The 11,275-nt window shown below is 40.8% G+C and overlaps 1 protein-coding gene across 1 annotated transcript in view; it reads right to left on the reverse strand.

Moving 5' to 3' along the window:
- LOC134541566 (neurogenic locus protein delta) overlaps positions 1-10,936 on the reverse strand; it is a 505,174-nt gene extending 494,238 nt beyond the window's left edge. The window contains exon 1 of the mRNA XM_063385081.1: positions 10,883-10,936. The gene's annotated coding sequence lies outside the window, so the exon portion shown is untranslated. The remainder of the gene's footprint in view (positions 1-10,882) is intronic.
- Between the last annotated feature and the right edge of the window lie 339 nt (positions 10,937-11,275).

An 11,275-nucleotide genomic window follows, 5' to 3' on the forward strand; every position in this document is an offset into this window, starting at 1 on the left:
GCAAGCGTCGCTCTTATCATCTCGCCTCAGTAGCACAGCTACACTCCTGACTAGGCGGGTACGTTTAAGACCATAAGGCTATGTCTTGAACTAACTTTACACACACAGTGCTGGGGGGTTCCAATACAAACTGAGCTTTTGGAATACTTCTAAAACGAACCTGAGATGGCTTAAATTGTGATGACATTAAAGGATAAACTGACTGAGGACTCTCTGTTTTTTACCGTGCTTTCTATAAATGTACTTACTCTGTTTGCAGCATTTACGGTGGAATAATGTTCCCTTAAAAGATCTGCAAATCCGTTCCCTCCTGTTGATGACATGGCTTTTGTCTTGTCATACACCTTACTCAGTTATGACTGTGATCAATTTTTTCACATGTGGCCTGAAACCAATATGCTTGATGACGTTTTGAATAAAATGTACGATTGCCCTTTGTCTAGTAGCATTTCGTTTCCAAACCTATATTTAAATATATGGAATAATTCACTCATTAAAATACTTACGATGTATATAACTAATTAGTCGTAAGGTGCCTAAAGCGCCCATTGAAAAATTGTGAATATATCATGCCCTTTAATTTAATAAACATTAAACATTTATTAAAATTTTAATTCAATTTAATACTGTGCAAATGAAAAAAAGGCTCACATAAATATATGAAATTATAAAAGATAACAAATAGTGTTTTTTAATAAAAATACCTCTTGAAACACTACATTGTTAATTGTCTAACTAAGCCACGGCTCGCTACTTCATCACTGAAAACTATGGCCTCGGCCAAATATACACCACGGACTAGGCGGCAATGCCAGCAGGAACAGGTTATCAAAGAGCAATGAAAATGTTACATTGCAAGCGCACGAAAAACACATAGCGTAATAGAGTCGGTCAGTGAGTCAGAGATGAGGGTGATGATTTCAGCAGCGCTGCCCCTGTGGTGCCGCTACTTGCTCTACAGCCGCGCGCTGCGGGTCCGGGCGCGTGTCAGCCGCGGCGCCGAGGAGACACTCAAGGCGCGAGCGACCTGGGTTGACGACTTGGAAACTGAGCATGACCACATAACCTCGCGCAACGAGCGCGCGTGCTCATGTTTACGGCTGTAGGTGTATTAATAACCGACCGGCGCGAGGGACAGATGGGGCCGGAAGCCAAGGCTCACGCGACTGACGAAAACATTTCCCTGCATGACTCTCGACGCAGTCAGGAATGATGGTTTGTGTCAAGCATCCCACCTCGCTCGTCTCGACAGGGGGGAGGGGAAAGCTCTATGGGATTCTTCAGAATCCTCGGCTGAGAACCCAGGAAATGGAAATATTTTCAGAAACTCGCGTGTGCGCACGAAAATGCCAATTGTGTATTATTTATTTTCTGAAATGAAATTTAATAAAATAAATAGCACTGTTATACACATTATTTTACGACACAAAATCAGAGTTCAGAATTTCCATTCCTCTCGAAAGACATGTACCATACAATATTTATCACGATATACAGCTCTTTGTTGCAATTTATTGAGTATATTTAGAAAGAATTAGGGACAAATTCAAGGTGAAGATTTGGTATGGTACAGAAAAAAAAACAATAAAGAAAACCGCGTGCTATTCAGTTTATCATTTTTTATATAACTCTATGGTTTATATATTCACAAAATTTGTTTGGGAGTTTTAAGTATTTCAACGTTTTTGAAATGCTGTGTCCTCTGTAGTTACTGTATATGTCGTTAATTTTTAATGGCAGCATTTAAATGGTTGACGAGAATCGCAAATATATTATTTCACAGTACTCTTTTGAAATATAGTAATTCAATTTTAATGCGTTAAACTCAAAATAGAAATTATAATTTGTATTCGATATTAGGAAATTATGACAGGTTTCTGTAATATCCTTCAAAACCTACACATAATTTAAATTATTTTGACGAGTAAAAATTATTTTAATACGTAAATTATAAATAGATTAAAATTTATTTTCACTAACAAATAATATTTTCCAAGATCCCATTAATTAGCCAATTTCGTAGTTGTCTAGTACTTACTTTTTCATCACACAACAAAAGCATAAAATCATAAACTAATATAAAAAAACAACATGAGTGTCGTAGGATTTGTCTGTCCTTAACACAGAATAAATTTTCGTTTGTTTTGTAAAAAAAAAAGACTATAATTTGATTAAGAATAAAACAATCATAAAGAAACAGTTTTTGACGTGACAACGTCTAATAAATCGATGAACGCCGGCTGCACGCACGAAAAAGTGTCCCGTTACGCGGTGTCCCGTTACACTCATTGTATGCTTGCGCCGCATCTATCTCTCTACCACTCGATTGGAATAACCATCGATTTGACTGTTTAGAGGCACATTAAACTTGAAACACTCCCATTCGTTTCCTACTTTTCCTATCATCGTCTTATCCTTAACAGATAACACAGATTGGAAGAAGTTAAATAGCAAACATGTATAAAAGTTATAGTTAAAATAATCTCTTCGTTAAAGTAATAAACATATTTGAATTAACGAGTGCAAATAAAAGTAAATTTATCAATTAAATTGTATATTTAATTTCACTCCTTCTTTGTATCCATACAAAATAGTGATAATTCAATAAAAATGATTCAATTTTATTCATAAAAGTATGCAATCATTTCATCAATGTTTTGTTATGACGTTGTCACGTTAAACTATCGTCCGTAAACCGACTTTACAGACAACCAATTTTTTCTAGTGTGCGTGTAACATAACTGCTGTTAACACCACAAAAACCAATTTGTAAGTACTTGTGTTGCGAGAATACGCACGGCAGTGAGTGCTGGTTCGAGGACAGGCTCGAGGCGAGACCGCGACAGGGTGGACGTGTGCGAACAGCCAGTGTTGCACAGACACACTGCGCCGGGACAGCGCAGACACACGCAGTCATCACTCGGGCCGGCGCAGACGACCAGAGCGCCCATAGAGAAAGGTTTAGGATATCCGCGAGCCGTGAGAAGGCTCACGCGCTCTGTGTCGTGGGGCGTAGAACATTGTTCTATGGACCGGTTCAGTAGTTTCGGGAGTTTATTCATTACAAACAAACCAATCAACCCACTCGCTTTACGGTGTCCTAATACCGGCTGTCCATAAAAGTATGTCCCAGTTTCATCAATGGTATATTATAAGAGTTTAATTTAGGTTATTTAGAAACAAATCATACATCATTTAAAAATAAACTAATCTAGTTTTTTTTTTTTTACATATTTTCGCTATATTTAGCTATACGGCACACGTCCTACCTAAAGTACAATTCTTCCCACGCTTTAGTTAACACGCCCGAAGAAATGGCCTCTTCAATTCTGTGTCTCAACTCTGGCAAATCATTAGGTGACGGCGGAACGTGGACACGATATTTTATAAAACACCAAAGGAAAACATCTCATCGCGTTGTATCACGTGAGCTTGGAGGCCAGAGAAAAAAGAGCTCTGCTGTGTTCTCGACTTATACGACCAATCCAACGGCCAGGCGCTTGGACGTTCAACCACTCTCATACAAAGAGATTCCAATGCGGAGGGGCTCCATCCTGTTGCCAAATAAAGTTTGCAGGTTCACCCTCTACTAATTGAGGAAAAGAGCCCTCCTTCCACACTGCAAGCGATAAAAATAACTAAACAGTCTTGGCTCAAGCGCTTATTTAAAACTGCTTGAGTGACTCTTTAATTGTGACCTTGAAACAACACTCTACAACGCCTACAGTTGATACTATTATATTATATTTTATAACTGGTACATTATTTTATGGACATACTGTTGTAGACTACACATCAAATGATAGCAGGTCATTGTCTGGAGTTGCTTGGTTTCTGGGGTCCAGCTGCGTCGAAGGTGAAGATTTCACCATCTTTTCGGTCGACCTTGCAGTCGCCATCTCCAGGGTAGCAGCTGCCTGTTTCACCGAAGTTAGGTATAACTGCTACCCTGATGATGGCGACTGCAAGGACGACTGAAACGTCGGTGATATGTTCGCCTCCTTGGACGGGGCTGGATGCCAGAAGCCGAGCAACTCCAGACGTTGTGGAATGTTCCCTGGGACGACGCATGGACCTCGCGACCACGACTCCAGGGACCTGTGACCTCGGAGATGTGACATCAGGCGACGGGAATCGACGCTCGAGCGGGGAAACTGGGAGCAGAGGGTTGGTTAGCAGAGAGGGAGGGGGGGGGGAGCGACGCTGCAGTATTTATAGAGTACGCGGCGGGAGGTATTTCGGCTCTCAGTTTACATGCGCCACTCCGACAGAGTCCTCGGCTCCCAGCCCCTCCTGTACAGTCCGCGTGCGTCGTGCAGACAAGTGCAGGGCTCGCAGCCTCTCCTCCGCACAGAGCAGCCCCGCGTACAGATCAGCAACCCCGACCACGAAGTAACACAGTAGCCAACATTGCCTTTTAGGTCGTCGAGTTGCCGATGAATACCGCACACTTCGCTGATTTCCAAAGAAAATAAGAGCGTTGAAGGCCCCCACACACACTATCAGTCCAGGTGCCCAGTTAGGACCGAACAGTCCGAGCTGACCAGTTTGGACTGAATTCAGGCTCTCCGCACGCACAATCAGTCCAGTTCCTCAGTTTGGAACTGAACTGAAGCCTTCCCTACACACACGATCATTCTTGTGTGTTGCTGTTTGATGTTGGATGTATCGTATCATCGTAGGATACGGAAGAAACTTTGGATGTTGCAATCGCAGTTGCACTTTTGGTTGGATGAAAAGGAAAACGAAACAGCAAAGCAACCAAATAGTAGATACAAACCGAGATGTCTGCCACGACACTCAGCTGGTGGACCGACAGTTTTGGACAGGCGAGTCGCTGTTCCCACACACGGGCTCTCGGGCTGATGGGAAGCTGACCAGTCCACGGCAGTCGGTACTGGTGGTGTGTGGAGGACTGAGTCGCGAGTGCTTGTCTTCCCGGCTCTGTGGCCGCGACGTGGAGGCGACCGGAGCTGTGTCTCTGGGGCCAGCGCCACTTGAGGGTCCAGACGCCCGTCCCTTGCGCGGGGGAGAGTCGGTAGCCTCCAGCCTCCCGCTCGACCGAGGCGGCGGCAGACACACTCTGGACCCCAGACACGACCGGCCTCGCACCTGTTCCCGAGCTCACAGTCGTCACTTTCCTTCACGGCAACCTTGCTTCTAGGCGTCTGCCTTCATTATTACTGGAGACCCGGACAAATTCGCGAAATCATTTCGCGATAGGCTAAAATACAAATAGTTATACCTCAGTGCTGCCTCTGCTATTGGCTCGCAACTCACCTGGATGACTCTGGGCCGATGAGAAACACCCGACCAAAGCTTCATAAGAATCACAGGCTGCTACGTTGGGACGTCTCACAATACAGCAGCCAATGAGTGGGTGACATTTGACCGAGTGTACGCAGAACTATGGAGTTGATCCTGCAGGTCATTGAACCCGCGAATTTTTCCTGTCCCTAATTATTACAGAATTTTCCAACGATAATAAATCGTGAATGTTTTATTCAAACGATTCATGCAATGGAGAATTTTGATTTAATGCAGTTTATTGGACATATGCCATTGCAGTTCTGCACTTATTTTTCATGGGAGTTATTCATAAATGCAAAGTAATAAATAGCAATGAAAACATAAACCCACAGAAAACAACCCTAATCTGTTCCGGTTCCTCGTTGTGTTTATCTGTTTGACATCAGCTGATTTAGGCTTGTTTTCTGTGGGTATATTTATTTCATTTTTATTTCTTATTTTGCATTTATGAATGTTTCTAATGAAAAACAGTGCAAAATTGCACTGTATTAAGTTCAAAAAACTGTATTAAATCGTGAATATTTTATCACCTTTGGAAGATAGCGAGATTTTATTATTTCACAACTTATTTTTAGCACCATTAACCGATACTAAATAAGCTCAGAGTAATATTAAAACAGTTCTTGAGAGGTGTTTGTCAAGTATAATTTTAATATTTTTATAAAGAATTGAACAGAACTCTTCAGAATTTGTATGGAATTAGATGAAAACAAGAACGAGTATGTTCAACTTCAACCAATTTTTTTTTTTGGCGGTTGTGCACTTATGCTCCGGTGTAGAAGCATGTTAGTCATCTCTCCCGACCTGGGCTGGCAAGAGGTGACTGTCGCAGAATTGTCTAACCCAGTATTTAGCCACCCCACTTTGAAGTACAAATATCAATAATTTACAAAAATTCGTAAAATAAAATTTTACGAGCACTGCACTTTCTTTATCCACAAACAATTGAATGCTGGTACGTCCTGATCGAGACGAAAATACGAAAAACCAATGACATGTTCTTCGCATATAAGGCCTGAGCACTCTAATGAACCCTCGAACTCTTTCATCAGCAAACAGTTTTTTTGTTGTTAATGGAACAGAAATGTTAATTTAAAATTACAGATATTTGTAAATTTGTACATTTACTTAAAAACAACTATTTCACCACAAAATAGTGAATGCAGTAATACTGGGTTCGGATAATTACCCAGGCATTTATGCTTTGTGTTGTCCCAGTACTCCCAATAGTTAGTTATTTGTAAACCAGTCCCTGAATAGCTTCCAGTATTAACTGCGCGTATTAATAAGCATAATAAAACAAAATAAAATCCAATTGTTAAGTATTCGATTATTTTCCCATGGTTTAAAAAATTATGCTTGAATAAAACATCGATTAAAATATAAAATTATGTGCCAGTGACCTCCGCTGGCCTTGGGGGGGGGGGGGGGGGGAGAAATACTTAAAAATCACAAACCCTCAGTCAGACGCGCAAATAATCCGTATTCGTACATTTTCGTATTTTAATTATTTAATTTGGCGTTGTAAATGTACAATTTTATAAGTTTGGGCTGGTTGCACAAATTATATCTAAATCGTTGTTAAATTCTCAAAATTATCGCCCATTTTTTTGTGTTTGTTTTTAGGGAGAGTAGGCTTTCGCACGTATAGGTTATCTTAACTAATATGAAAGTTTGTTTATGTTAGTTATATGATGAAGTTTTAAATACTCTTAAAATCGTTCTAATGTACGAAATCTTGCAAAACGTTGTCCTTATTTTTTTAATTATTTTTTTATACTTCTTTACATCATTTACACCATGGCAGTAAGTTATTCAGGAATTTCAACACTCACAAAAGTAATATAATGTATTGCGTGAGTGATGCTAGTCTATCTATGCTAAGTGCGGAATTTTAACGATATTGTCCATTAAGAAAAAATAAATACTACAAAAAGTATAAAAATTGCAAAAAATATTATCAATAAAATGCTAAAAAAGTATTTAATTAATAAGCTAATTTATTATTCCGAACGCGAAGTTGTACTAGCGAGTGGCGAACTACGGTTGTGTTTGTGACTGACCGAGTGACTGTGAATAGTCAGACTTCCCTCATTGTGGACTGCGAGCCACTTGCTACCAACTTGGCGCACATAACTAACGAAAGGATCCCCAGAAACCTTGTGGTTTGCGGGAAGTGGGTTGACGGTGATTCGGGAGATGTTACTCACAGAGTCGCTCATCGCAGCATCGAAGACGCGGGGGGTGTCTCGGTTATAATAGGCTGTGCAGTAACAAAGTTTCAAGGAAAATAAATAACGATATTCTAGGCTGCCAAATAATGAGTTCTCGACTCTTTCGTCCACACTATGTCAATTCCTAAGAAATTGTTTTTTTTTTTTTTAATTTTAACTAAACAGTTTTTAAGATATTAAATATCTTTATGAATTATGATTTTAAATTATAATTATAATATTATAATTTAGATAAAAAATTATTTCTCCATTAAAAAAAACTTTCTGCTACTTGTGAGTTTCACAATTTCAATTTTACATATGGATATTCTACCATTGTAAATTAATTGTACACACAAATTAACATCCCGTTGATATAGTGTAATACCAAAGATTCATTAAATGTTGACACATTATATTCGTGTTTACCTAAAACCGTGTGTATCATTTTTTGCTATTTTCTTTTTAATATTTTAGATATCAAGCTGATAAACTTGGTTTGTGCGAAAGGGAGTTATATCTGACATCCTTTTCATGTAGATTTAATATCTAAGGTGCCTGTAACATTGTAAAATAATGGCTTGTCAACAACGGCATTATTCAAATACATAAAATGCTGATTGATTGTTTAAAACAAAATTCTATTGTGGGGAGAGCTAAGAATTTCCGGGCAATATTTGATATTAGTTCTTGCAAATGAAAATCATGCAAATTTACCTATTAATTTATTTCTCTCTCAACCAAAGAGTAAAAATGACAACTGCTTTGTAGCTACTTTCTCAAAGTTATCTTTGTATCATCTAGGGCCTAGGCTATAGCCTACTCAAAACAATTCGTTTACTTATATCATATAACAATATTTTACAAGCGGATTTTTGCATGCAGTTTTTGTGATTAATATCTGAGACAAATTGTTAATGAAGATCTACACTTAATGTTACATCCCTGTGATGTACATTTTATGAGGATGACATTATTTATTTATTTATTGCAAAATAAAAATATCTGTTATGTTTTCAGTATTATATATTATGTCATAAAATGTTTTTTTTTTTAATTCCTGTATTTTGTTTTTGTATTTATGAGTCCTTTCGTTTTACATTTTGAAGCTAAGTGCATTCCATTAAATTAAATTTATTGAACATTATTTATAATTGAATGTTGTTTCCATGGCATAAATATTAATTCTGTATAAAAGTCAAGATTACAAACTTGTGCACGTGCGTATTATTTTGCAATTGAACTGATCTTATTATTTTCAACACTCATACTTTACGGATATGCAGTTTTTCCTTTTGCAACAAAAGATAACGTAGGGTTAGGTTTGTTCCGTATTTAAAAATAAAGGATATTAAACATAATATAGTTAATATTCCCAGAAACACACACCAAAAAAATCAAAATGCCAACATATACTTTCGAAAAGTTAACCATTTTTACGTTGTTTGGTTGCCTCTAAATCCCGCTGTTTTACGGATTTCCGAAGAAATTAAGTGTGTAAATCTGAGTGCAAAATTGAAAAAATAACAGTAACAGTAGGTCATGCTCACAAGATTTGACCGCCATGTTTTCGAACCTACTGATTCACAATAGCGCATAGGGCGGTCGTGCGTATAGAAAGGACACCAATGAATTTTATTTATGTTACGGACGCATGCCGCAACAACCAATGAGAGTACAGCAGGAAGCCATTTTGGCGGGACTAGAGAACTGTTTATATTTATCAATCATATTGTGGCAAGAAATGCCCGGGTGTGATTCCTGCTTTAACACTTACCTAATTAATGTTATTATTTATTAGTCACTAGCAAAATTTGTAAATAAAATAAAGTGTCGTGTTTAGAATGGTTAACTAAAACTAAATTTATATTTTAAAAAATTATGCTTACAAGTTTCTGGTCAGATGTCACGTGATAATAATTTGGTAGTAAATATTGTTACTTGCTAAAACTGCCAACAGATGTCGGATGCATCGCGAACTTTCATCGGCTGAAACTAACAGAAGATCTCAATTGTTGAACCGACTTCGTACATGTCGGGTGCACAGTCGCGCGCATGGTCTGCTAGGCACTCGCTTGTGTTTTCTTTAACTGGGAAGCCAGTCTCAGCAGTTGCGATCTGTATCTTCGTCGCTGGTGGGCTGCGCTACCTCCGCACCATTGGGGAGAAACTCTAATTACCGAGACTGAGACCTAGTTTTTTGAATTAGTTATGGGCCCGTCCGCTAGATAGTAGTTTGCATAATATATTGCTGACATAACTACATTAATTTATTAGGAGAAGTAATGTATAAGCTATTATCAGGCAAACAAACCAGTGAAAATTCACTCTATTTAGGTAGCCACTAATTTCGTGGTGTGTAATACAATGAGTTTTTGCACCTCCTACTCCTTTATTTATTAGGTACATGACGGTTTATTACAAAACAGCATTAAGTATTCTTGAATCTTTTACCTCTATTCCGATTTTTTATTTGCTGGTAGTTACGGGCCCGCCCAACAGATAGCGTCACATGTCGCGTGAAACATGATTTCAGTTTCCACTGTAAGAGTCGCTCTTCCTTATTTCCCTCCTTGTTCTGTGCTCCGCACCCCACGAACGGCCGAGGCAGGCAAGAGACTGGAGTGCAGCAGCCGGGGTGTGTGTGTGGGGGGGGGGGGGGAGGGAGGCCCGCGGCACGGCGCCAACACGAGCTGGTCGTGACGGCGCCAGTTTGACAGCCCGACGGCCGGTGACGTCACGTCGAGCCGCCTTGTCATCGCCCGTGGTCGGGGTGATTCCAACCACGTCCAGTGTGCTCGCAAGCACGTCATTCCCGTCCAATCTCTTTGAAATGGCAGCGCCAGAATTTGCATGGTATTCAGATATTACCTAACGCTATCCACAGGGGAAAAGTACGTACAAAAATTGATGTTAACGTCACAAGTGATGATGGTTTTAAAACAACTGTACCAGAAATGCTTAGAATAAACTTTTCAAAACGAGCCTTAGTCAGAAATACTCGAAGCCTGAAGTAAGAATGATAATCCGGCGCAGATAAAAAAGGACGGAAATAAGATTAAACGATCCGAGCGGAAAACCTACAACAAGCCCCGCCGACTAGGACAGAGAGGAAGTAAGAAAGTCGCCATTTCGACCGGGCTCTTGTTTACTGTTTACATTCGAGAAACACGTGACGCTCGAAGCCGAAGCCAAGATGGAATCCAAGAAGGAAATTAGATTTCTTAATGGATGACTATTACGAGCTCGGGAGACGTCAGTTCAGCAGTTCGTGCGTCGGAAAGGATAGTTTGTCCTCCGCCGTGTGTTCGCTGAGCGTGGCCGCGGACAAGAGGCAAGCAGGGAGGCCGTGTACTCACCAGCACTCGCGAGAAGTCCCAAGGAGCACGGAGCACGGAGCACGGAGCACACGCGCGATCACTGCTCCAGCGGCGCCCGGGGGCCGACGAGGGCCGACATGGTCTGCTCGCAGTCCGCGTGATCGAGCCCCGCGCGGTCCCGGCGTGCGACTGGCTGCGTCGCGCCCGTCTGCCCCCCCAACCCCCGCCCTGCCCCCGGCCAGGCATGCGTGGTGCCGAGCCAGGCCGTCCGTGCCGCCGCCAGGGGGACGGATTTAGAACTCGAGAAAGCATCGTGCCTCCCCCCCCCCCCTAACCCCCCAGCCAGTCTCCGCCGAGAACCACACTTCAGGCTCCCTGAAGCTCTCTCGCCGGCGATGATGGTGCCCCCCCCCCCCCCCCCCCCGCCGATCC

The sequence above is a fragment of the Bacillus rossius genome (assembly GCF_032445375.1).
Source record: "Bacillus rossius redtenbacheri isolate Brsri chromosome 4 unlocalized genomic scaffold, Brsri_v3 Brsri_v3_scf4_1, whole genome shotgun sequence".
NCBI lineage: Eukaryota > Metazoa > Arthropoda > Insecta > Phasmatodea > Bacillidae > Bacillus > Bacillus rossius.